At 48.6% G+C, this 25645-nt stretch overlaps 1 protein-coding gene and 1 long non-coding RNA gene across 4 annotated transcripts in view; both read left to right on the top strand.

Annotated features, from left to right (window-relative positions):
* LOC119170524 (uncharacterized) overlaps nucleotides 1-25645 on the top strand; it is a 304114-nt gene that overhangs the window by 91990 nt on the left and 186479 nt on the right. The gene's annotated exons all lie outside the window — the stretch shown is intronic.
* Nucleotides 6439-9646, top strand: LOC142796471 (uncharacterized). The gene is made up of 2 exons (XR_012893862.1): nucleotides 6439-7760; nucleotides 9352-9646. It is a non-coding gene; the product is annotated as an uncharacterized LOC142796471 (long non-coding RNA).

Below are 25645 nucleotides of genomic sequence, written 5' to 3'. Positions count from 1 at the left end.
TTATTATTTCATTGTCCGAACAGGCAGTATCGGGGTAAGCCAGACGAACCACGTCATTAAGGTCTCTATCCCTCCCCCCCCCCCCCCCAAAAAGGAAAAAAAAATAAGCGGCAAAATTCATAAGACGCCTACTTTTTCGGGGGCACAGCGGGGCGAAATCGTATATACGACTTCATCGCACAGCTGCTTCTTCCATCTTTCGGGTCGGTCATCCTTTTCTTGCGGCGTTCGTAAATAGACGTTGCGGGTCAAACGCTTGTACACCTATGCGCTGATATTGAGTGCGATGTCCCGGGGCCTTGTTCGTTAACCTCGTTACCGCCGCGGGCCCTACCGATGTTTTTACGTGTGCCCCATGTCTAGACTGTACATGCAGCCCTACAGACACAAATGAAGACTGCATATATATATATATATATATATATATATATATATATATATATATATATATACAGCCGCTTCGACGCGGCCTGGCACAGAGAAGCCAATAAAGTTCGCAGCGGCGGAGCAAGATTGGCTTATAAAGAAGGAACACAGATAAAGAGATGGATAAAAGAACGAAAGCGGCGTATGCGAAGGCCGCATATACCTGGCTCTTTATTCGTGAGCAAAGCGGTAAAGGAAATGAGGAATTGAATGAGCAGCCGGCCAGAGAAGTCCGCGCGTGCGTTAGCGTTTGTATCCCAGAAGTCTCCCGACTTTTTCTTTATTTTCTTCCTGTTTTCTCTTTCACCTTTCGCTCATCTCGCGAAAGAAGCTTGTTTCGGCGGTTACGGGGCCTCTCTCTCTCTTTTTCTTTTCTTCTCTCGCTGTCTCCGCACCATATTCAACGCCTTTCTCTTCGAATGAATTATAAATGGCGGAGAAAAGGCCGAGCCGCGCTCTGTCCTCCTCCGCATCACTCGGTTCTTTTATTCTCTCCCTCCACTGCGTGCAGGCTTCATCTCTCTCGGTGTTATATACCTTTCTTTGTGTCGAGCCTGGATGTGCGCGCGTTCGCGATTCTATGTGGTAATAACACCGCACGGGTGAGACGTTGGAATAGTAAAAGAAAGCGGCGTGCGGAGACGGCGTTGGATGAGCACGAAATGAGCCCTCGGCCTGCCCATTCGCATGCGTTGTCTTCCCTCTTATTCGTCTTTCCATCGTCTTCACTTCATCTTTCTATTATTCTTCATGCCTTCCGAGTGTCGCGTGCCTTGTGAACAAGGCTTCTTCGTTACCCTCCGAAACGTCTTTTTCTTAGTATTACCTCTCGTCTCTCTCTTCGACAATTTCTAGTTTCTGTCATCACGCTCTTTTGTCCGAACTTTCGTGAAAGCCTTAGGTGCATTATTTTTAACTTCGATTTCGTAGTCGCTTTTCTGAGTGTGCGCAGTGCTTTTATTATTATTATTTTTTTTTGCAAGGCCGACGACGCGATGTCTCTATCTCGAGGGCTCATTTTCTGGCGACCGGCATTGATTGGGTTTTGCCGACGCGTCGGCCGTTTCTCATCTGGCTGGTTGCACATTTCGGGCTCTCTTTGCGCGGGTACTGTGTTCTCGGTCGCTTTCCGATGTACCGTTTATTCGCTTGCTATCTTGTGTTTTTTTTTCAGTTCTTTAGGTTTTTGTTTTTTTCTGAGTTCTTCGTTTGAACGCGCAACTTTGCTAACCACATATTTTCTTGGATGTACCGCAGCGGTTGCCTTTCTTTCTTTTATTCATTTTCTTTGATATTTGAGCGTCGCGCCCGTTGGCATTGATGGCCTCGGAGTTGTCATTGATGGCCTCGGAGTTGTCATTGATGGCTGCGGAGTATAACTATAATTTTTCTTGACGTCCAGCTTCTTGCTTAAGGCTTCTTGCGAAAGCGAGAAAAAAGCATTTGTTTTCTTTCGAAACTCTCGTACGGCTGCTCGAAGTTTCGTCCCCCCTTCCCCCTCCACTGGTCGTCTAAAGCGAGAAGCGTCAGATTGCGAGTACGGCGTCTTCCAAGGATTTGGACGAACGACGCGTATGCGGGATGCCTTGCAGACACCGCACTAATTTTTCTCCGTTCCGAGTCTGTATACAAATGACAAATGACCTCAGTGCGTCGTATACTTGTAGCTTTAGTTTTCGTTTCTCATTGAATCTATTCAAAGAAAAGTGGAAGCAAACAACGCACAAAAGCGAAGTCCCAATGGGATGCAGTAACCAGGGGAGAAAATATCGCAGCAACAAGAACGGCGGGAAGAAGGACAGTGGAGAGGGGTACACATAGGAAAAAAAACATAAAAAAAAGTCGCTCGCTTCAAAGCCGGCGGAACAGTCACCCCTGAGTAAGAGACCGAATCGGTACCGAAACGTCGGGTCAGTTTCTTGCTTTTAATTGTTGACATTAGAAACTTTGGACTAATAGTGGCAAGAGGTTTATTTTTGTTTGTATGAATTTTCATCCAGCCAGACATATCTCAGTCGAATGTGTTCATCTTCAAGAGGCATCGGTGCATTATTTCTTGGTGCATTTATCTCTCGAGATCTTGAACACCTGATTCAACGAGACGACATTGCATTTAGATGGGATTCGTATTTAGTCACTGCGTAGCGTAACTCATGCCTAGTTCGATGTTTTGATTTTGATTCCAACCATCAGGTGTTACATCGCGATATCAATAAAATTGAAACACTCGTCTGTTACACATATATCGCTCTATTTCGTGCGCACATTGGAGATAGCAACCAGATGAAGTGTAGTCTGTTTCTGCACGCCTGATTGTCACTTTCTCAGTTCGTGCGTATATACCGTGGTATACCTTGTTAATGAGTAAATTGAAAATGACGACTGTCCATTAGAAGAATTATATGCAAAGACAACGTCGTACCTAGAATGCGGTCATAGATTGCGTTATGGTCTTTTAATATTGCACGTATAAGATCAAACACAGAATAATCCACCAGGACAGGTGGTCGCTTCAGTTTGCGTCGCACTTCGTGCATTTATTGTGAAAGTGCTATAGGAGTGTTTCAAAGTGATGCAGCGTGCCTTGCTCAGTGGAAATATTTCCTTATAGCGCGTACGTACCGCCATATTTCCTTGTCGGTTGACAAGGTTGCTGTTTTTTTTTTTTCGTATATGCGAGGGGCGCTGAGCGAATTGACTTTCTAGGCGTTCCACAGTGTGTAGTTAGCGCTTTACCGATGTGTAGTTCATTTACCCCGAACGAAGAAAAATGCTTGAAGCATGTGCCGGCTAGGCAGTGTGGTGCGTTCATTGCGAGGCGAAAGCCTCGCGCAGGCAGGCCTTGCTCATATAATAATACCAGCGGAGAGGCCTAGAGCGCGAAAGGATGCATGGCCTAAATAGAAACAAAGCCCTGCTGCCTTTCTAAACTGATCCGACCCCGTGCGAGCGAAAAAGTTGAAGAGCCCCGCGCCGGGTTGTCTCATACTTGAAGGAGGATGGGGACGAGGTGGAGACGCCGCTGCGCTCATACGCGTATACAGAGACGACCTGCTGTCGCTTGTCGTATACAAGTCTAGGGGCGCGCATCAAGAGGCCCCGGGGGGAGTTTCATTTATTTCCGCTGTGCCTGAGCGACGATAAGATGAGCGGCGGCATTCGAGCCGAGAAATGTGGGCGCGCGCGCGCTCGTTGTTTTTTGCCGGGCCGCTTCACCTGCGGCGCGAAGGTATATCGCCGGTGCGCATCTGCGGTACGCCTGCCTGCCACGTGGACCGCGCTTTTCTTCTCCAGGTGTATTTCGAGGGTGATCCGTCGCCGCCGCAGCCAGGCGCCCGCCCGCTCATCACAAAGACCTCGTCTGCGTTCGCTTGCGTTCGGACGCGGAGACGGCGCTATACAGCGCACTGCGCGCAACTCTGATTCTTTTGTAGAGAAGTTCCTGAGAGTTGAAACGAAAACGGCGTGTTTGTGTGCGCTACCGCGGCGCTGAGCGGCGGCGACAATGTTCCCTGGCATCTGCGTCGCTGTCGCATTATTCTGGCTGATGCTCGTCAAGAGGTCGCGGCAGTAGAGTGCCTAGGATCTCGTTATAAATGCGCGCGGCAGCTTGAGAAGTTGTAACTATGCTGCGACTCCATTCTCTCGGCCCGGTCACGACGGACAGGTTAGCCGTAGCGCAGTTTTATTAATAGAAACGCGCGCTCGAAAGACGCGCGCGAAACGCTACAATTCTGCTTCGAAAGCTTCGCTTTCGCCTCGTCAGTGCAGTGCGGGCAGCGCGGTGCGGATCTCAGGGGCGTTATCGCGTGCTCGAGCTCGACTCTGACATTGCAAACCCGGCGGCGTGCGCTTTATCGCTGCGAGAAAAACGCGCGGTGGGTCTGCGCATCCCTCAGGTGCGTGCCCGAACGCGACGTCGTTATTAATAGTGCTGCAGTCGCTGCTGATCAGTTTTTGAATGCTGTCTTTTTTTAGGAGCGAAGCTCCTTAAGGCGTGGGCTGTGCGTCCCCTGTTTGTAGCCACCTCTCGTTCAGTTCTAAGTATTACGCTAGCCACCGCCCGATCTAAAGGGTACAGCCATATCCATCCGTCCGTCCGTCCGTCCATCCGTCCGTCCGTCCGTCCATCCATCCATCCGTCCGTCCGTCCATCCGTCCGTCCGTCCGTCCAAAAGATGCAAGTTGTTATAAACTAAACGGCGGTACCTGTAGTTGATTATGAAAGATGCGAGGTGTTATAAAATAGGAATGATGCCACATATGGCGCGTGTCATCGTTCGATATAGTGCGGCGACGTACGCTAGGGGGAGCGTTGCAATAAAATCGAGTGGGCAAAATGTACGGAGGATTCATGGTTTACCAGGTTTACCTCCGGAGCTTTGCCCACTCATCATCATTCACTTCGTGGATATGGCGGCATTTTTTTTCATCATTCACCTCACCGTCTGCTTAATGATGACACAAGAGTTGCGGGGTTCCAAGCTGAGCGCAGTCTACTTAACTTGCACGACCTTCCTTTTTTATATGTCTGCCTATCGCTGTGAGGTCATGTCATATTTGCTGTTATTATTATTATTATTATTATTATTATTATTATTATTATTATTATTATTATTATTATTATTATTATTATTATTATTATTTGTGTACCCACTGGTCGTCTTTCAGCGCTCAATTTACACGAATATGCTGCACGCATATTCACCTGCTTATGAGTACGCCACACACATGTTCTTACTATTTATTGTGAATTTTATGTTTTGGGTGCAATGATGTGGCATGCACAACTTTGGTGGTCTAAATACGCATCAAATACTGAATGAGATATCCTCCCATTTTCTGGTGACGTATGTAGAACTACGTAGTCGGTGAAGGTACTAGTTTAGTCCATTCAATAGAGGGCAGATGATAAACGAAATTGGTTCACAATTTAATCGGAAAATTAATCATATTGTGGTTTCGATATATTTCGATGTTATAGCTCAGATATTATTTATTAATTTAATCGGGAAGGGGAAGCACGAGTCAGTGCGGAGTAAAGCAGTGACTAGAATGATTACGAATAAGCTTACTACACTCTAAGCCAAAAATGGCCAAAATGGGAGCAACGGCTGTTTTTACTCCTTCAGACCGACTGTTACTCTCCGAAAAGACCAAGCGGAACAAGATGGCCGACTTGTTCGAGAATTGGGGAGCAACTGTATTCATCTTAAGTTTGTAAGGGAGCAACGGAAGGAGGAACAGCTGTAAATGCTCTCGTCACGCAACGGTTACTCCCCGGCAGGACACCGCACACAAATATGCATGCCGCCCACATTGATATTTATGGGCCAGATTATTGTTTGTTCTGTGTGCCAAACTTCACCAAGCCAAAACAGTGATTTATTTTAGCATCCGTAGATAATAAGATATCAGCGCTGGCTGAACACAGAAGGCCTGAGAATACAGTACGGCAAATACCTAACACACGCAGCAGCAGAATGGAGAGTTGGCACGTCAAAGCGGACCGAATGCCGAAACACGTGCAAAACAACGATAAAAAAAGCCTAGACACGCCGTTCGTCCGCGAAGTAAGGGCGTCAAAGTCGATCAAGCACCGAAACACGTGCATAAGGAGCCCCCCCCCCCCCCCCCCCCCGCCCAGATATATCGGAGAAGAAAAAAAAAAAAAGCGGACCCAGACGCGCTTCTCATCAGCCATTCACTTAGTAGCACGCTTCACCGTGTAGTTTGAGGGCAGAATGACAAATCTGCGCCATCTGCGCCCGCACGACAAAAGTGGCGCTGGTGTAGCAAACGATGTAAGTTACAAAGTAATTTTTATTCAGTGTTTATGTTGACTAGCACTAAATAAAAATTACACTCAACTTTTTATATTTATTTATGAGTTTTAGTGTACCTCAGTTTTTTTTTTAAAATTGTTTTAGGAGAACACACTGAAATTATTGCGCTGACGCCTGTGCTGCCACGGCTGGACGTTTTTTTTTTTTCGGCGCAACTAGGTTCCCATTCGCACTACTAACTGATTTTCATATGGTCTGTGGTTGGCGAGCACATGGACGGGCGAGCTTGTGAGCTATGTTTTGATCGTGTGTGTGTGCCGCAGATTTGCGTTTCTGCTTATTCGTGATGAAGGTTAGTGTATATTTATCTTTATGGAGCGCGAAGTAGTTGTGGATTTTGCTGCTGGGTGGAACAAACACATCGTAAACACGTCTTCAGCTATCTGCAAGCCTGTTCGCTCGTCGGACAAAGGACCGAGCATGCATCAGCGTGCAGGTGAGTGGCATTTCCAGCAACATTTAATGCTCTTACAATACATTGTTGAGTGGTTGCGCTATTGAAAGAGAAATGATTTGCTCTTATTCACCGTATCCATTGCTAGCCGTATCGGACTAAATTACCTCTATTACCGCCTGCATACCCTCTTGCTTCCCCTGTCACCACTTCAGTGCCAGTGTACTTTTGCAGTTAAAAGTTCATTTCCGCAACACTACCTCGCTTGAAAAAACATTGGGGCGGGGTTGTAGCTGCATTCATACTGGCACTTTTCTACCATTGGCTTTATGTAATGTTAACGGCTGAGTGTTGGGGCCTTGGGCCGCATTTTTTAGAGATGTAAAGTGTATGTAAATCAGTAAGTGAACAAATCATTGTCGCATCACTTCACTGGCATAGCCAGGCGGTTGCGCACAGAATTTTTTTAGGCCGGGCGTAGGGAGCCCAAATTGACGACCATATTCGCTTGCCCGGCCTATTCAGATAAGCGGACCCCCCCCCCCCCCCTCCCCGCACGCCTAAAAAAAAAAAAAATCTGCCCACATCACTGCGTCACTTGCTTCACCTCTGCGCTGAACGTACTATTTTATAAGCGCACCATCAAGCGAGCAGTTTACATATTGACAGAACAATTGGAGGAGGAATGAACCAAATCTTTCAGATTTCTTTAGTGATGTAAAACCTTAGCAAAACTGAATATTGTAAAAGACAATCATAAATGCTGTATGTTCTCGTTAGCGCTGTCATTATTCTGCATCATGAAATCTTTATGCGCTGTGAAAACTTGGCATGCCGTTGAAGTCGCATATCGACGTTAATACCAATCGACGAAAATTTCGACAACCTCAATAACGCCGTTTGGGATTTGCCGCATGCACATAATTCGGCTGATTCCCACTTGGCTGTTCTTAACCTGACTTCACTGCTACCAAATGAAACAATATTTGATGCATGTCTTTTACTTTTTTTTCTGGGATATGACACAAATTTGGTTATACTGCAGATAAAGATGCTCCCAACGATGCTAAAGTACAGAAAGCAAGTGAATTTTGGTAAGTGCAGACTTTTTGTACTACGTATATGAAAGCATCGCTTTTTAGGGGCAAACTGGGCATGTGTTGGCCAGAGAATAGTTCATTATGCCACATGGTTACACTGGCACTGACAATTCGACATGGTTCCGCTGGCCCGTGTGTGTGCTCACACTGTTACCGTTAAGATAAAATGTTTATGTTTTCATTGCAGGGATTGCTGTTTGTACTAAAAAGCCAACTGCCAAGATTTGTTTACGCTGATACTCCTAAAAGTATGCTTTCCCTATTTACATGGATTTTGGCTTGCACAAAGCATAACACTTGGGCCTAGATTCACAAAGCTGTCCAGGCGCAGGCCTTCATAACAGCGTTTCTTGACTTGCCTTTACCCTGTTTTCTGCAGATGTTTCGTGGGTTTAAAAGTGCCACAGCATGTTGACCTCCCCCACTCTAAAATATTCGCGTTCAAAGTTCCGCAAGAGAGGGCTTAACTTTCTTGTGCACCTCTTTGCTAGTCCAAGATACTGAAGTGTTATGCTCTTACTAGAGGTGGCAGTGTTTCTAATGTTTGTATTTCCATCACATTGACCAAGTGTGGGATCTTGGCTTGACTGGTAGCACATCCTCAACAAATGTCTTTGTGGCACATGTAGAAGGCAGTACAAAATAAATAGGCAGACATTCACACCGGGAGCTAACTTCTAATAATGCTTTTTTTTTGGAAACCATGGTGTGCTTATTCCGATTTGTCTAACAAGCAGTAACCTGTTTGGCTGTGAACCAACAAGACGTTGAACTAATAAAAGCTTCACATCTTGTTGCTCTCAAATATATATGTATTGGCAAGCTATCTGTGACACTGTCAAACAAAAAATCAGAATATCTGTGCATGCCTTAAGATATATTGCTTCGTTTACATATCTCGTGGCTGTGACTCGTCAACCGAGTGAACAAATGCACCCTAGTTTTCTAAATTTAAAGCATTTTTTGAAGGTAGCACGGTCTACATTTATTTGTCTATAGTTTTGTCCAGCCGTTTGCGTCAGGTACAAAGAAATATACTGAAGATTATCATGTAGCCTCTGCAAATGGTTGCTTTCAAGCAGGCTTTGCATGCTTGGCTTGTGCCTACAGGTATTGCACAATTCAAGACGCAGCAGCGTATGATAGAACAGTAGAATCGAGAGCAACTATGTGCACGAGCTAAATAAATATTTTAACATGAGCGGACAGTACGTGTTATTTGCCACACACATGACCTCATTTAGAATGCCCATTGGTGACTGGGCTCACAGAAATGTAACTCAGCTGTGTATAGGAAACAAGTTAACTGAACCTAAGGGTATCTTTAACTGCTACAAATATGCCTTGTTGAGGTGCTGCACATTTTCTTCCAGAATATTGCTGTTCGAGACATCATGTGAAGAGCGTCTACCACATCAGCATTTATATGGCTTGCCAAGTAACGTTTGGCCGAACCTTCCTTTTTTTCACATTTCGTTTTGCAGTAGACATCCTAGAATGTAAGCGCTGCTTCAGTGTGTGTGACTCATTGTTATGAATTGATTCTGGCATGTTTAACCTCACACTTCTATTTTTTTTCTTGCAGCAATGAGATGCTTCACATATGCCTGCGGTGACGTTCTGCTGCGCTAGCCTGATGGACACACCAGCTGCGAAACTTGAGTTCTTCAGAATTGGAGAAGTTGCCCTTCTCTCACCAATGATGACACAGACTGCCCTATGCTAGAAATTCAAGATTGTTTTTCCACGGATGACGCAGAAAACCTTTCATGTATTATGGTGTTTGTTTAGTGCTGGCTGTGGTGTGGTGAAGTCTACTTTTACGTGTGGTCACACGTCGCCTCATAAAAAGAACAATAAAGCATTTATTTTCCTTTCAATATTGTCCACTTTTTGTGTTAGAAGCACCCAAGCAGTGCTCTTCCAAGGAGCTCTCGCCATGTGTTAAGCGTGTGACAAGCATACTCGAGATAAATACTCATTTCCCCAAGGAGTAACTGGAAGCATGTGCAGTTGGTTTTCAGAGAGTAACTGCAAACACGTGGGAGGAACGGTAAAGAATAACTGTTGCTCTTAGAAGAGCAACTGGTGGGAGTAAGGGTTGGTGGGCAGGGAGCAACTGGTGGGAGTAACTGTTGGTCTGCAGGGAGGAACTGGAGGGAGTAACTGTTCATCCCCCGAAGGAGGAACTGAAAGGAGAGCAACGGTTCCTCCCTCTGCAGTTACTCCTTTTAGGAGAGTAATGGGAGTGGCAATGCAATTGCTCCCTGAAAGGAGCAACCCCTATACCCCTGTTGCTCCGTTTTGGCTTAGAGTGTAGTGCGATGCGTATGATTTTTTTCCCCCTGTACTGTCTAACTTTGTCTGGCCTCGAGAGAACTTGAAATGAACAAATAAACTTCCATGAAATCGGCCACCAATCAGCAAAATTTTCTGATTGGCCTAGGGTTCTCAACACTGTAGCGCCTTTGAGACAGAACTTCGGACTAAACTTCGGGTATTTAGTAAATCTAAGGTGGTTAAAAGGGATGTATGGTTCACCATACTCTGACACACGAAAGAAAAAGACAACGCAAACATCGTGTGGTCCCGAAATATCCCTCTCGCGTCCGCGTCTGCTAGCCTACCGGCTGGTATAAGCAACAGTTTTTCGCCGAGACAGAGGCCCACGGAAAGAGTGCAGCTAGACTGTTTTCTTAGCCATCCCGTTCTTTTCTATCGCAAGATGCGCGCCCCTGTAAAACGACCGTGGCCTTGAAAAACTCGAGCTTCGCATTTTTCTTTCCTTCTTTTGTGCTGCTCACTCTACCAACGTCCCTGGGGAAAGGGGGCGTAGTTCGCTCCCCGTGCCGATCAAGAAGGAATACTGCTCCCCCTCGTCGCATCAACCGTTTCCCTGCGTGCTCTGGCGACCTTACTACAGGCCGAGCTATCTGCCTCGGCGACCCACCGTGCCGGATGATGAGCTAGCCGATAGGGTGTCGTCGGCAGCGGTGGTGGTCGGGGGAGCTCTCCCCGCGCTTGTTTTCGACCCCGACGGTAAGGGAGGAGGCGCCTTTTGTTTTCACCCGGCCGTGTCTCCACACCCTCGGGTCTTTCGGTGGCGCTCCGTGCCGCTTGGCTCGCACATGTGGTAGTGTGGCGGCGGGCCCGAATTCCGCACCACCAGACCGCGGTTATGGCCTAGCCAGCAACACGTGTTTCGGGGTCACCGGAGGGAGTTACAAGGACGTCGCCAAGTCTGGGAGCCGGGGAGAGGCTCGGGGCAATGGGGTGTCTTAGCAGTGCCCGTAAGACGGATTTGATAAATAAGTGTGTGTGTGTGTGTGTGTGTGTGTGTGTGTGTGTGTGTGTGTGTGTGTGTGTGTGTGTGTGTGTGTGTGTGTGTGTGTGTGTGTGAGAGAGAGAGAGAGAGAGAGCTTATGAGAAGGCAAGGAGGATGATCTGAGCTTTGCCACTCTGGCCTGCCACTCTGCACAAGGGAAAGGGGGGACATCATTCAGCGATGAAGATATCGGTGCTGGCAGGAAGGTACAATGTGTGAGTACAACAACCACGCAGCGCAGTGATTTTCTTGAAGTGTGATGCTCATAGCGCTACTCTCCAGGAAGTCTATAAGTGCCCTTGTAGCTGTTGCTGAGGCTGTCTGGTCGCACATTGGGGGAAATGAGCTGTTTTCTATCTTTAGCAGAACACTGACTAGTCAATATCAAAACGGTGTTGCACCATGCTGAATTTATATGCGGGGTTTAACGTCCCAGAACCAGCATATGATTATGACAGACGCCGTAGTGGAGGGCTCCGGAAATTTCGACCACCTGGGGTTCTTTAACGTGCACCTAAATCTGAGCACACGAGCCTATACAGCATTTCCGCCTCCGTCGGAAATGCAGCCGCCGCAGCCGGGATTCGATCCCGCGACCTGCGGGTAAGCAGCCGAGTACCTTAGCCACTATAGACCACCGCGTCGGGGTGTTTTGCACCACGCTGTGAACTGAAGGTAATATTCGGAGCTTGCGTGAACATTGTGAAGGTTGGTCTATAAATGACTTGGTCACTGATCTGCAGCGTGTCCCGCAATTCGTGACATGACGTGACAACCGTGACTGAGCTGTTACAAGTAGCACCCATCGGCCTATCTCTAATGCTGGTTATGCAAATGTTCGTTTCGTTCTGAGGGTTATGATTGCCTGGTAGTGTAACTCTAGCTCACCTAATCTGGAGCTGCGTAGTGCAGTAATTAGTAGCTCGTACGTAGATCTTGAATGTCTTCTTTTTTCTAAACAGGTGGAGGCTCCCATTCACGCTGTGACCATGCATTGGAATGCTTTGTTTAAAGACGCAACATTCACTTTTGTCTAATCATTTAGAGCGGTTCAAGCTTAATATGCGCGCCCGAAATTCGCGTTCTCGACCGCAAAGCGAAAGATAGCGTCGTCAGCTGCCGGCTGCATTGTATGCCTGTACCTACTCCATTAATCTATACTTCGAAAACAAGGCTACCGTCAGCAAGCTCCATTAAGCGACTGTTCCACTCCAGATAAGTTATACGGGTACATTATGAAGGCCCGCACAACACGCCGCTGCAACTGCCGTGGCTTCAGGACGAAGCTCCTCCTTTCTCTCTTCCTCCTTCCCCCACAAAGGGTTTCGGTCCATACATGCGGACAGGTATCGGCACCCACGAGGATTGGCCCGACCTTGTAGACAACTCTTTCCTTCGACGAGGCCTATAACTTCGAGTGTGGTTTTCTCCCATCTGTTTTACACGAGAGCATGGGTGTGCCCATGCACGCCTTTTGTTTTCCAGCGAGTTAAAAACACGAGATCGATGCCTTAGATCTCGGCGCGAAGCGATAAGGCCAGTGCAGCGTGCAGGCTCCACCGGAAGGGCAAGAAGTAAAGCCTCGAGCAAGTTTTCTTTTTTTCCAGCTCGCTCAGCTGTTCTGATTTCAGGTATACACGACCACACTACAGAAACTTTGGATTGTGTTTGCACTTGGATCGCGTTTCGGCGCGTTCTGGCATTCGTTTAGAGGTTTACAGTGGCGAGAGAAAAAGGAAAAAAAAAGGGGAAAAAAAGAACGAAGGACGGGAAAGCACCCGATAACACGTCGCTGCCGGTGGCTATACGATATGTGTGAACTTCGTCTTGACGATGGCAAACCCGTTCGCCCCACTCTTGTCTTCCCCGTTTGAACACATTACGCTGCATCTACGCCGAATTGGTAGCCTGTATAATAAGGAAGGTGTGCTATGCTTCGTGAGCTTGTGTATATTGTTGCTGCCGAGCCAAGACACGGTGGCGAATCTGCGGCCGAATCGCGAGCTATAGAGAGAGACAACGCGATCGAATATTAAATACGGTCCAGCTGTGTTCCTTGTTATGCCAGCGAGTCCTCGTCAAACGTCCGTGCCTCTGGAAAAGGCAATCTGGGTCAAGGCCAGTCCGCCTGGCGCGATCACCTCGACGGCGTGAACACGCGCGGCGCCCTCTGGCCCAGGTGCAGTGAGTCAGCGGCGCACGTGACAGCGAGCCGGCGGCCGCGTGCCTGGTGGTCTGACGCATGGCGCGGCGGCCCCCATTGGCGGAATCTGCTCGGACGACCAGCGGCGCTTCTGATTGGACCTTTTGGTTGGACCCGGTGCAAATAAAAGAAGCCCTGCGGCGTGTCGCGATCGGCGGTCCTATGTGAGAGGCGTCCCCGTGTCGGAGTGCCGACATGTGTGTGAGTCAGCGGTTTTAGGCGAAAGGCTGACCTATGTATTAGAGAGAGGAGCTCGGCTCTTCGAGTCTCTGCCGGCCCCAGTGCCGAAATTGTAACGCCTCTGTATATATGCTGTACATAAACCTTGTTTAACTCACCGTCGTCTCGTCCGCTCGTCTCCTCAGCTCTGCGCAGAAGCAGTCGCGAGCTGAGAAACATACGCTACCAAACGGCTGGTGACCTTCCCGGCGGGGTCGAAAGCAGTGGCGCCTCCGGGACCGCGTCGGCGTCGCCGTCTTTCGCAACAGTGGTGGCTTCGGCGGGATCGGTCCGTCGTTCGCAACAGTGGTGGCAGCGGTGGGATCGGCCGGCGTCAGCGACATCGATGCGGTGAGTGCCTGATGTTTTCCCCTCAGTTCACCAGACTACTCTAGCTCAGGTTGTAGTAGTTTAGAGAAGGGCTGTGTGAAGCATTAGAGTGAGCTTTGATCGTTTCAAGCAAAGTCGAAGTGCTTTGAAACCAAAGTTAATGCGGAGGGGGTAAACACGGGAGAGTGAAAAGTTGCTTGCGCGTCTTGCTAGTTGACTTATAGTGGGTACGGCAAGTAAATTGTTAACAGGCGCAAACAGCAAGAGGCTAGTGTGAACGATGGAGAACCTTAAAGTGAAGGAACTCATCGAAATTTGTGAGGAACTCGGCATTACTTTGGGCCGTGCGAAACGAAAGCAAGCGATCCTTGAGATCATGAAGGATGAGGGAGTGTCGGCTGAGGAAGTCGATGAGGCCTGGGTGGATATTAAAGCACGCCGTGAAGAGGCGGAAAGGCGAGAAGTAGAAGCTCGCGAACGTGAGGAGGCTGAAAGGCGAGAAGCTCGTGAAGAGGCTGAAAGGCGCGAAGCTCGCGAACGTGAAGAAAGGCGCGAAGCTCGCGAACGTGAAGAAAGGCGCGAAGCTCGCGAACGTGAAGAAAGGCGCGAAGCTCGCGAACGTGAAGAAAGGCGAGAAGCTCGCGAACGTGAAGAGGCTGAAAGGCGCGAACGTCGCGAGCGCGAGGAGGCCGAGAGACAGGAGCGCCTCGAGATGAAACGAATAGAATTGGCAATCCTACAGTGTTCGCAGGCGCCTAGCGCAGCTTCTCCGACGATTCAGGTCAGCGGTATTAGAATTCGGGATCAACTGACACCGTTCGTAGTGGGCGAGGACATGGCGAAGTATCTCGTCAAGTTTGAACACGTCTGTGAGCGAAATGCTTTGGAGCAGTCTCTTTGGGCGCGGAACCTGCTAGCTCTTCTTCCCGGCGAAGTGTCCGACGCGATAACTTGCTTGTCGAGGGAAGCGTTTGAGAGCTATGACGAGGTTAAGGAAGTGCTCTTGAGACGTTATAAGTTGTCACCCGAGGCTTTCAGGCAAAGGTTCCGGTATGCTAAAAAGGGGAATGAGTCACACGTTGACTTCGCGTTTCGTCTTAAAGCCGATTTGATTGAATGGCTCAAGGCTGAAGGTGTTTATGACGACCGCGATAAAGTGGTGGAATGCGTTGCATTGGAGCAATTCTACCGCTGCATCGAGGAGGATGTCAGACTTTGGCTGCAGGACAGACTTGGGGACGTACAGTTAAACAAGGCAGCTGAGTTAGCTGAGGAGTATTATACTCGCCGAAAGTTGCATAGCAGGGCAGCGCGCGTTGAAAAGGATGAAAGGAAAGAGGGCTTTTCAAGGAAACCTGATCAACGGAAACCCGTTCCGCACCGTAATTTCAAGAAGGACCCGTCTCTTACGAAGGACAGTGTAGGGGAAGGGCAAACAGAAGCGGAGAAATCGAGTGAGGTTTCTACCACACAGGCATTAGAACCGGAAAACAAACGGAAGCCGCTAATCTGCTACAACTGTAAAAAGGAAGGGCACATCGCGAGAAACTGTCAGGAAAAGTTTGCCTTCGCAACGATCCGAGAATCAGAAAAAAACATGCGGTTGTTGGAGCCGTATCTCCAAGAAATTAGGGTCAATGAGAAAACGTGCCGAGCACTTAGAGACTCAGCGGCAACCATGGACGTTGTCCATCCTTCATTGGTGTCTCCGGATGACTTCACAGGAGAATGCGCGTGGATCAGGCAAGTCGCCGAGGAGCAGAGTGTTCGCTTACCAATCGCCACCGTTGTCATTGAAGGCCCGTTCGGTAAGCTTTGCACCGAAGCGGCTGTGTCTGCCGCGCTAAATGATCGTTTTCCTTATCTTTTCTCCAACAACTCGGAGCAGCTTCTCAAAGAGCAGGGCAAATCGTTCTTCCCCAACTTAGCGTGCATGGCTCTCACGCGATCGCAAGCGCGGAAGCTATCGCGGCAGCTTGATCTGGTTCAATGCGGTGAACTCTCAAGTGACCTTGTCGGCGGGTCGACGGAACCCCAGAAAGGAAAGTTTTCGCATGAGTCATGTGAGCAGTCACGCGAGCGGCCCGTCGCGGGAGCGGCCGGCGCGGTATGCGCTGGGGGAGACGACGTGGCGCCATTGAGTCAGAGCGAGAGGGTTGCAACGCTCTCGCCTGTAGCGGAAAGTTGGAGCGAGCTGCCGAGAGTTGATCGAGAGACGCTCATTCGAGGGCAGCGTGAGGATCTCTCGATTGAAGCGCTAGTGGAAAGCCAAATTGAAGCGCGAGTGGAAAGCCAGAAAAACGCGGCAAAAGTGCTGTCGAAGGAGCACTACGAGAAATCGGGGAAGAAGCGCGCTTTTGAAGTTGATAATCAGGTAATGCGGCTGCAGCCACCCAAAAGGAACAAGCTTGAGGTTGATTGGGAAGGGCCCGCCAAAGTATTATCGAAGCCTTGCGATACAACTTATGAGGTGCAAGTAGGAAGGCGGCAGAACAAAATTTACAACTTGATGAAACCCAATGTTCAACATCAAGCGGTCGTAAATCAGCTGTTGAAGGCTTCAGAGGGAGAGGGAGCAGAAAATTTGAGTTCTAGTGAGGTGATCGAAGGGGGATCGAAAGTAATTTGGGAGCAGATAAACCTAGAGCCTAGCTTAAGTGAAGGAGGACCTGAGAAAGAGGACCTGAGAAAGATTGGTTCCGAGTTTGAAGACGTGTTTTCGGACCGCCCCGGAAACACGAGGGTGATCGAACACGATATCGAGCTAAGCGGTGAGGAGTCAATCCGTGGCAAGCCGTATCGTTGTTCCCCTGTGCAACGTCGAAAGTGTGAGCCGCTCTTGGTGCCGCATAGGTATCGTCGCCTAAAAGTGGCCGGTTACTGAAGTGGAGCATGATACTCCAACAGCACAACTTTGACGTTCGCTACAAAAAAGGAAGGCTAAACGCTAATGCCGACGCATTGAGCCGTGCGTTTAGTTAGTACCTTCTCAACCTTTCGGTTTCTCGCTGGCGATTCGGGGCAAAATTTTGACCTCATCACGACCTGGGCCGAGCGCTCTCGTTCAGAGTGCTCTCAAGGGGCCAACTTTATGTGGTATTCTAATTCGTTGCGTTGTTGTAATTGTGAAAAATTCAAGTTCTTACTTTAAGAGTCTTGTGTCCCACATGTGCCTCTTGATGTAGAGGGAACAAAATTCCGATAAACACGTAGATAGGTATATGTTGTACTATATTTTGTCTGGTGTTCTGTCGGGTGACCGAGGGCACTTGCTTGTGTCGTGTGTTGTCTGTTGTCGAACCGTTCTTAGCAAGTTGCAGAACCATCGACAAGTGCTGAAACCGAAGATGGTCAGAAGAGACGAGCGAGGTTGGCCAGCAAGTTGTGGCGACAAGCCAGTGGAGCTGGGATCCGTCGTCAAAAGTGGAATGTGTTCCCCGACCAGTCTGGAGCTGTATTCTCCCCATGGCCCTGGAGGCGAACCTGGAGGGACCTGGCGAACGAGCGCACCTGACATCCGAGCCCCGTGGAAGCAGCTCGTCTTTCCGGTGCATTGTCTGGCGGCGGGGGTGCTGTTATGCCAGCGAGTCCTCGTCAAACGTCCGTGCCTCTGGAAAAGGCAATCTGGGTCAAGGCCAGTCCGCCTGGCGCGATCACCTCGACGGCGTGAACACGCGCGGCGCCCTCTGGCCCAGGTGCAGTGAGTCAGCGGCGCACGTGACAGCGAGCCGGCGGCCGCGTGCCTGGTGGTCTGACGCATGGCGCGGCGGCCCCCATTGGCGGAATCTGCTCGGACGACCAGCGGCGCTTCTGATTGGACCTTTTGGTTGGACCCGGTGCAAATAAAAGAAGCCCTGCGGCGTGTCGCGATCGGCGGTCCTATGTGAGAGGCGTCCCCGTGTCGGAGTGCCGACATGTGTGTGAGTCAGCGGTTTTAGGCGAAAGGCTGACCTATGTATTAGAGAGAGGAGCTCGGCTCTTCGAGTCTCTGCCGGCCCCAGTGCCGAAATTGTAACGCCTCTGTATATATGCTGTACATAAACCTTGTTTAACTCACCGTCGTCTCGTCCGCTCGTCTCCTCAGCTCTGCGCAGAAGCAGTCGCGAGCTGAGAAACATACGCTACCAAACGGCTGGTGACCTTCCCGGCGGGGTCGAAAGCAGTGGCGCCTCCGGGACCGCGTCGGCGTCGCCGTCTTTCGCAACAGTGGTGGCTTCGGCGGGATCGGTCCGTCGTTCGCAACATCCTACAATCAGCGAATTGAGGAATGTTTGTATGTGCACACGCAGCCAAAGGTCTGCTGCCAGCTGTATACAACTGCGTACATATTAAAACGCGTGCCTGGCTGTCTCAATTTGCTTCGATAGCAATTATTTGTCCTTTGCTCAATCGACCTCCGCCTATTGAGCTCAGGAATGCAACGACCGTCGAAATGACTGTGCACTTCGTTGTGTTTGTCTCCTTGAAGAATCTTTTTCTCTTTTTGTTTTGTCACCGTTCTTCGCCTGTGTTGGTTCTTCTACGCATATATATTCCTGGCCGCGTGTGATGGCATTTACATCGTTTTGATTTTAACGCTCTTTTCGCTATGGAGTCTCTTGATTTGTTTATTTTTTTTCGATAGTGGTCGTTCTGCTTTTCATTCCGACTGCGTAGCGGCTCGCGACTGTATAGAAGTGGAAATTATACTAATGCAGTTGCTGGTTGTTTCTTCTCCCCCCTCCCCTTGCTTTTTTTTCCTCAGTCCTGAATTTCGCGATATTTACCGGGTGTTGGCACCATGCATAGCTCCGCTTGCCGTAGCTCTGCTCCGGTCGCATTATTGGTCGTATTCAGAGCGAGTCGCAGTGCTCCTCGGCGATAAGATGCCACATACGCCGGTGCTAGCTTCAGGGTTTATTGGCGCACCGACACGTACACGCAGTTTGCAGAGGTGGCGCCGAGATTATTTGAAAAGGGGGTGGGGGGGCACCCACGATAAGTAAGTTCCTTCAGGAAGGGGGGGGGGGGGGGCTTGGTATGGAGGCGGGGAACTTAGCCACATTGTTATGAGTATGTTCCCTCTTGGGGGGGGGGGGGGAGAGGGGGCAAGCGGTAATTTTAGGGGTCGGGGTTTTAGTTCCCCCGTCCTCCTCCTTCGTGCTCACTTCTGGCGCCACACCTAGCAGTTAGGAATGCCGTATCGGTGTGCGATTGTTTAACTCTGTGTTGGGTTTCATAGCTAATAACCGCGCGTGGGGGTGGTTCAGTTTTTCGCCGTTAGCAGGAATACTACTACTACTACTACTACTACTACTACTACTACTACTACTACTACTACTACTACTAATAATAATAATAATAATAATAATAAAGGCATCCAATCTGAATAGCAGCGTTGTTGAGTGTCAAGCTTTTGTCCATGGCGCCCTCTACCGTACGCTTAATGAAACGTGCGCGTAATTTGACGATTTGTACCTTGTTGCGGGCAACACCCTGGCATTTTCCTGCTGTACGTTGGACGCAATCTTCTTGGAGTGAGCGCGTGGTCAGTTGAGAATGTAGCTCAAGAAAGGCGTTCAGCACCTTGAGCTTGGATCGCGTCAAGGACTTGCGCAACCAACCATAAGTAATCGTGACTGTGTTGCAGACCAAGGGTTGAAGTTATATGTTCATTTTTTAAAGTACCCGGCCTCTGGCTGACTGCCTTCGGTATGTATATTAATTATGATCGAGTTCACCGTGGTTAATGATCACACGCCATGAAATCCTGCAGTTGGTAATACCAATTAATTAACCGTCCCAATACTCAGCTTTCCGTGCTTCCGTCGCTACCTCATGGTACATTCTCTCTCGTTGCAGTTATAGCTTTGGTTTCGCTGACAGAACGTGTTACTCACTTAACACATTTATTTCTTTTCACTAAATCGGTAGGCGTGGCGACACAAGACAATGTACATGAGCGTGTACTCTGCCCTGAGCGCTGTTCTGAAGATTTCCGCGATGAACGCATCCGGCACCCATATGCAATGCCACTGCAGCAACACAGTTGCGCACATATATGCTGCCTTTGTATGTCTGAACACCCTTCGTGCAAAGAGCTGACACCACTCGCGGAACATGGCTTTTGACAGCGCTGAAGCGTTGTTTCGAAAAAAACATCAACAGGGAAGACTTGCAGCTCTGCTGGGCAAAGGAACTGTTCCGAAGCGTCGCGGAGGCGAGGCAAGAGAACCCACAACAAGAGCTAGAAACTGAAAGCACGCACGTACAGAACAGTGAGATGCGCGCTTTCCACGTACGCACACACGACTGCCTCGTCGAAAGGGGGCGCGCAGCGACGCACGCAGCGGTGGTTCCGCGAAGCGTCTAACAGAAGAGCTGGGGCCGTGGGCCCGTCGATCGGTTCACGGAAACGGGGGCTTCTTCCAGTGCACGAGTTCGGAACAGGAACCATCCGGGTCCCCGCTGTCAATGAGTCGGGAAGAGAAGCCCGCTGACGACGACGACGAAGAGCATGCCACGATGCATGCACGGTTGGGGGCTTGGGCGCTTGCGCTCCTCGTCCAACCTCCTTTTATACTGCGTGTTGAAGGCGACGCTTGTGTGGGGCTGTATACACTGCGCACTAGTGTGGGCGCGGGAGCACGGCTGTTGCGTGCAGTCGAGGGGAACGCGATAGGCGAGCCTGCAGATTCGAGAAGGAGCGTCGGCGATCGACCCTGTGCGCGCATTGGAGGGCAAAAGCAAGCGTCCTCTGGATTGCAGAAGTACGATTCTTACATACTCTTACGTGCACTTGCACAAGTATGATTAAGTGCGGCTCTGTTGCGGACCTTTGCTGGCTCTCACGTGTTTCCGTCTAAATGGTTCCGTGAGTCCCGTCAAGCTGTTTTTTTTTTTTCGCGGCTTTAATCCCATCCAAAATATTTTCTGTTAGGTTCTGACAAATGAGTACGTTTCAGTCGAATTGATTCACATATTTTACCTCATACGGCGGCTTTGTGTTATTAACCTTTTCATACTGTAGACCATCTGAGACCTGGACAGGAAAAAACTTCATTTTACCATGTGGATGTATAGAAATTTTGGGACCAAACAATAAACAAATATAGATAAGGCAAATATACATCATGCATACCTGTCCTGAGGCTGCAACTTTGATTTGGCGGTATGCTCAGTGAGTTTTTGCTGAGTTATCTATGAGATATTGTGCATGAGTTTGATTTTGCGCGGGGCCTTTAGCCGCCTTTCGGCAACATGGAATCTCTTTGACATGGAATCTCTTCGTATTGTCATCGAGTTCTGCCGCACCAGTGCCCGCCACGAACATTTTTTTTTATTGTGTTTCTCTCAGAATCCTATCGAAGTGGTTGGAATAGAGTTAGCACCTTGTTGCTATCTGTGATGCCTGCTGTTGATTACTTTCTTATGCATTTTATTAGAGTTAAGCTTAGATTGAGTTCGAACCAGCTTCATGCGGGTACACTGGCTTACTTGAGGCGCTCATGCAATTCATGGTGGCAATGGCAATTTTATCGAGTCTTCTATTTTACATCACACATCTGTAGTGTAGGTTCATTTACACCTTTTGTTTCTGCGATGTTGCGCCTTTTATTTTCGCGCTGCCTGCATTTACGTGGGCCTACTTCGAGTGGTAAGGGTGACCGTATTGGCTTTTCAACGAATTGTAAAGGATGAACTAGCCAGGCCACCTATTTCTTGTCTGCTAATAATATCCCGTATGTAACTGAGTAAAAAGAAGCTATTCTTTTTCCGCTGCATGGTGCTACCAACTGTAGCACGCCATGTATTTGGGCGACTTTGGGCAATGAGACGCGGTACTAAGTATAAATGAAAAAGAAAAAAGACGTTTTCACAAAATAAGGAGGCCTTTTCTGCTGCAGTAACATGGCAGACTCCTTGAATTGTGGTATCTCTCTTAAAGCCTCGTGGCAAACGGATTGAATCTGGTAGCAAAACTCGACCACCGAAAAGAAAGCGCTCAAGGCTTTTTTTTTTTTTTTCATGCTACTGACATAATCACCACGTACACAGCAGCTGCAGGAATGCCAAGAAAAGAGTTCGTGAATGTGGCAATCTCAACATGGATGATTCTTGGGCATTCTGTTGGGTCTCTGAAGGTGGCTTTCCCAACCACATCGCTCGTTCCTCTCTGTTTTAGTTTTTGGCTTTGTATGTTTGGGTTTATGTATTTTTTCTCTCTTTTTTTTCCGCCGAAGTGTTCAAGTGGTCATGACACAGTACTGTACTAACTCGACCGGCGTACAACCAGATCGCCTTCTTCAGGCGACACGTGGCTTAAACAGTTTCATAACGCCGGTTACAGGACGCATTCGTGTATAGTGATAAATTAGGGCTTGCGACACGAGAACGTGTTCCCGTGTTTTCTTTTTTCTTTGTAAACGATATTCTTCCCTTTATTAGTTGTAGTGTGGTTTAGGCATTCGGTTCGAATGGGTTTCAATGCAGTCGTGGTTGGTCATACCGTGCTGTGCTGCAGTGTCATTTCGAAAATCAGTGCGATTTTTTTTCGTGGCAATGGGTTCATGTGCCGCGGTTGGTTGTAGTAAAGTATGCTGGACGGCTTTACTACAATTAACCGCGAGAAAATGAAAAACTCACAGTGTCCCTTGTGCATTGACCTGAGACGACTCGTAGACGAAAACCATTTCATTTTTTTTTTCTTCGGTCGATGTACGAAGGATCAGGGAACTCGAGCCGTGGCTTAATTGACGTGCTTCTGCTAAGCGCTGTCCTAATGTTCTTCTCTCGAGGTCGCCCTCTTTCCGGTTTTGTTCGCCGCCCAAAGGAGGGCCGCTACAATGGCGCCGAGTAACATCGCGTCACGTGACGTCACGCCAAAGTTTGTGACGTCATAATAACGCCACTAAATGTGCCACCTGTGACATCGAGATGACGTCGTGTGGTGATGTAACCGCGTGATGATGACACTTTGCAGTACATCGTCCCCGACGCGGCGAGTCGGTCGCCGCTGACAGGCAAACTTCCCGTATGAGGAGGTATCTAGGGCCTAATTTTGCCTTAATCTATGTGCTCGGTCGAGAAAAGGTATGTAATGTAACACGTGCTTACGGGTTGCGTGAGCGATGGACGTTATAAAGATGGGACAACGGACTGCGTTGGAAAAGTTGGCGCGCGCAGATCCGCGCATTGTGTAACGCAATGGAAAGTTTTAATTCCTTACATACGCAAGAAATCAGAGGCGCCGTTTATGAGCTTCGTGTGCGTTTTGAGGTTTCAGTGCTGAACAAAACAGGTGGGTTCGAGAACCGGCTGTAGTGGCAGCGTGCCGTCGACTATACCAATGCTACATTGATTGATTGATTGATTGATTGATTTGTGGGGTTTAACGTCCCAAAACCACCATATGATTATGAGAGACGCCGTAGTGGAGGGCTCCGGAACATGCTGCATTGCAGTTGTGTTCAATATAGTAGCAGGTCAAAAACCAAAGTTGAGAATAATAATACTTAGCCTACGAGTATTAAAAACTGAAGTCGGCGAAAATGATACTTGGCCTAACAGTATACAGCGTAGTCTGCCATCAGTGTTTCTACTTTCATGGCAGCACTCTTATATGATTTTTGGTTTTCAAATCGTCTCCCTGCTATATGCCCGACAAGTGGTAACAGGGTCGTCTTTTTATACTCCGATATACAGGCTTTCAAGTACATTGGAATCACAGCGTGCCTCATTTCTGTCGCTTGTGTCTGTGCAGCGCAGGCCTGGTGTCGTTGTGCACGCGGCACCTAATTTTCCTCGAATGGAAAACCGTCCCTCGAAGAGCGATTCATGTCCGTGTATATACGCTCTTTCTGAGACCCCGGTGCGTTAGCTGCGGGTATGCTGCAAGTTGATTATTACGACTTTATTACGACCCCTTACTGCTGCTGTTTACCGCACGCGAAGGACAGAGGCTTCGGATATATACCAAGCGATATTCAGTTACTGCTTCAAACACGGCCGTGACGAAATGCGGTGAAACGCTTGAAGGAAACGGTTTAGCTCACGTTGACCTCTGAACATTGCCGACGTACTAACAAATACAACAGTCTCGCAAGCCGCCTCATTAATCTCGAGATCCGCTTCGTTTAACGCATATGCGCCGGGTTTTCTCGTTGTTCCCTTCTTCTGGCGCGGCGATGGTTTGCGGGGGTGGCTGTTTGTAACGTAAAGCGGTACCGTCCCTGGCAAGAATAATCGCTCTGTTACTAATGAACAAATGCACGCTGCTCATTTTGCGGACCGTGTGCAAGAATCGCATGCGGCCCCATCAGTATGTCAGAGGAAGGGGGCATATATATCTTAGAGATGGCTTGTCGCAATGCATCGTCGTCTCGTGGGCCTGCATTAGGGGTCATGCACAACCGAGTCGAGTCCAAGGGTGCTTGCTTGCTTGCTTGCTTCAGTGACCGGTCATCATTTTACTACATTTTCTTTTTACTCCATCCAGTTCCGCGAGACTTTCTGTCCGAGCCCTGGTGTCCTAGAGACATTGTGGAACAAAACATAAAAAAAAAAACATGGTGCGTATATTCTGAGTGTGTAGTATACGGCATCAGAATTGCAAACAGCCGCGCGGTGTTGCCTTGGTCGACGTCGTGCTTAAAGAAATATGCGTTAGCACAAACCACCGGGTGTATATACATACCCAAAGCTAATCATACAGCGGCGCAAGCTGAATCGTCCTCTGCATCCGCGCGCGCGTGTGCTGTGTAGAACAACTTCGCAGTGTGTGACGAAGCTTGGACGGCGACGCATTGAAAGGAAAACTCAAGAAGATGCAACGTTGCCGAATACGGACGATTTCTCCGTAATTTTGCGAACGGACCAAATTTGTAGTAGCCATCAAGAGATTGCGAGCGTTGCGAAAGGAGACACGACCGATCATTCGTTTTATTTTGATTTTCTTCCTGTCTTCTTTAATGTAATCTGTGGCTTCATTTTACTGCCGCAGCCCTTCGGAGACTAAAGTCAGCTCATATTGGACAGCGGGTTGACTGCGCTGTATACATCTTTTGTGGAATCGCAGGGGAAAAAAAAATAAGAAAGTCCGTTATAGTTCCATGGAAAGATGTATTCTTGGAACAACGTTTTCCCGGGTTCGGCCTCACGGTCCTTGACTTTTCATATATGCGGATGCGGGTACACTAGAAGTTGTTTCTGTCTCTCTTCTATCTCCATCCTTTTAATGAGTGTCGCTGTACGCCGGTATGCAAGCCCGCTTAGTGCGTGCCGAAGCCTCACTTAGCGAGTCCGTACAATATATAGCTTCTATTCGAGTGCGTGCCCGCGTTTACCGCTTGTGCGACTAAACGTCAACCATTATTAAAATTTTTATCGCACGAAGTTCGCCGTACGAGAACGTTTCTTACGAAGGATGCCTTTTCGTCAGTGGAAAGGCTGGCGATCCAACGCTGTGTCGGTGCTCAATGGCTTCGAATAATTCCCGGTCATGATTTATTGTTACCGATCATGAATTTTGGAATGCCCGCCGGATGAGCTTCACTCATTGCTTTACGACACTGGGTCACGTTCCTTTTCACCAGTTTTATTGGTTTTCCTTTTAGTAATCGCTGTGGGATAATTCCGTCGAGATACTGATTTCCAGAAATAAACAAAACAAAAAAAAATGGCTGAATAATTAAAGTCACCGAATGAACAGTAAGGGCACGACCAATCAGGTGCGGACGTGGTAGTAGTGAACATGACGGATGGATGCTCTGGAGGTTGCGCATTACAGTTGAGCCCGAAAGAGGATAGTCATTATTTCGCTAA

Source organism: Rhipicephalus microplus, chromosome 2, assembly GCF_043290135.1.
Source record: "Rhipicephalus microplus isolate Deutch F79 chromosome 2, USDA_Rmic, whole genome shotgun sequence".
NCBI classification, from domain to species: Eukaryota; Metazoa; Arthropoda; class Arachnida; order Ixodida; family Ixodidae; genus Rhipicephalus; species Rhipicephalus microplus.
This window is presented reverse-complemented; position numbering and strand designations above follow the sequence as displayed.